The sequence below is a fragment of the Balaenoptera physalus genome (genome assembly GCF_965194825.1).
Source record: "Balaenoptera physalus genome assembly, chromosome: 11".
Classification (NCBI taxonomy): Eukaryota; Metazoa; Chordata; class Mammalia; order Artiodactyla; family Balaenopteridae; genus Balaenoptera; species Balaenoptera physalus.
The window spans coordinates 15509543-15511413 of NC_138896.1; the positions used below are offsets into that span (position 1 = coordinate 15509543).

General features: G+C 41.4%; 1 pseudogene across 1 annotated transcript; it reads right to left on the minus strand.

Annotated features, from left to right (window-relative positions):
- Positions 1 to 378: 378 nt before the first annotated feature.
- LOC309638839 (translationally-controlled tumor protein pseudogene) lies at positions 379 to 1666 on the minus strand (annotated as a pseudogene). The gene has a single exon. The product of its transcript is annotated as a translationally-controlled tumor protein pseudogene (transcript).
- Positions 1667 to 1871: the final 205 nt, after the last annotated feature.

A 1871-nucleotide genomic window follows, 5' to 3' on the forward strand; every position in this document is an offset into this window, starting at 1 on the left:
ATTGTATATATGTGAAACAAATACTGCTGGTCAAAGTTTGTGTATTTATTTATTTATGTATTTATTATTTATTGAATTCCTGCAGTGAGCTGATTAGCCAAGGGCAATCTTGCAGCAAGAAAATGATGACTTGTTAAATAACTCTTCTTTCCTTTTCTGTTCAGCTCTGCTCATTAGCAGATTTGGGACATACCTCCTGTGGGTGATAGAACCTAATAAACCTTATTCATTCTAAAATTAAAAAAAAAAAAAAAGTTGAATGCTTACCACGTACCAGATGATGTAAGAACAAAGCAACAGAAGACAGAGTTTCTGATAACAAATAGTAGGATTTCACAGTTCCATAAAGAGACTCTGCATATACTTTTAATTTCTGAGTTTAAATGCATTTTATTTTTAGACAACCTACATAACATGTTTTTTTTTTTTTCTCAAAAACAATGCCTCCACTCCAAATAAACCAACATCAAAACGAAGAGCTCAAGATGCCATCAGTCCCATTTGTCTAAGTCCTGGTGTTGCGTAGATGAAAAGCAGCAGCCAGCCAGTCATGACGAGCAAGGGATCCAAACAGCCAAATTTGTTAACATTTTTCCATTTCTAGACCATCCTTAAATAAAGCCATATATGGCATCATACTATCCTCACGGTAGTCCAGCAGAGCAGCCATGCCATCTGGATTCATGTTTTCACCAATAAAGAACTGATCGTTTTTGAAATTAGCAAGGATGTGCTTGATTTGTTCTGCAGCCCCTGTCATAAAAGGTTTTACTCTTTCTGGTCTCTGTTCTTCAAGCTTCCCTTTGATTGACTTCATGTAATCTTTGTTGTACTTCTTGTTGGTTTCTTTTGTGAAGCTGGTTTCCTGCAAGTGATGGTTCATGACAATATCCACACTGGTGGTTACTGTGCTTTCGGTACCTTAGCCCTCGGGGCCTTCAGCGGATGCATTTCCACCAATGAGCGAGTCATCAGTGTTACCCTCTGTTCTACTGACCATCTTCCCCTCCACCTACGGACACAGCCCATCCGCGACCTCCCGGATCTTGTAGATGTCGGAGAACAACTCATCATGGCTGATGAGGTCCCGGTAGATGATCATGATGGCGACTGCAGGGAGACAACGGTGGCACTAGCTTAGTAGGAGCCCAGAGCTCAGAGCTAGGGAGGTGCAGCCGGAGCAGTGCTCTGGGGGAGGGGGGAGCGGGCAGAAAAAGAGCTGCATATAATTTTATAATGAAAAGAATACTTAGAGAAATATCATGTCTCTATTATTTTTTTTGGAGTTCACATAAATAACTTATTAGGGATCAGCCCACATTTTTTATATTTCATAATTTAAAAAAATTACATCACCCATTTCTACACACTTCCAAAGCATGCAACAATTCGAGGTTTTATAATTATTTTTTATAGCATCCATTTAAAAAAATAAAGGCTTATCACAGAGAAGCAAACATGCACTTTAATCAGAACATTCTCAATCATCCTATAGGATAGATACCTTCCATGAAAGTATTCTACAGAATTCCCCTGTCCAATACTGTAGCCAGTAGAGATATGTGGTTATTTAAATTTAAACTCTTTTGGGGGGGGCCTCCCTGGTGGCGCAGTGGTTAAGAATCTGCCTGCCAATGCAGGGGACATGGGTTCGAGCCCTGGTCCAGGAAAATCCCACATGCCGTGGAGCAACTGGGCCCGTGAGCCACAACTACTGAGCCTGCTTCTCTAAAGCCCGCGAACCTGTGCTCCACAACAAGAGAAGCCACTGCAATGAGAAGCCCATACACTGCAACGAAGAGTAGCCCCCGCTTGCCACAACTAGAGAAAGCCCGTATGCAGCAACGAAGACCCAAAGCAGCCCAAAATAA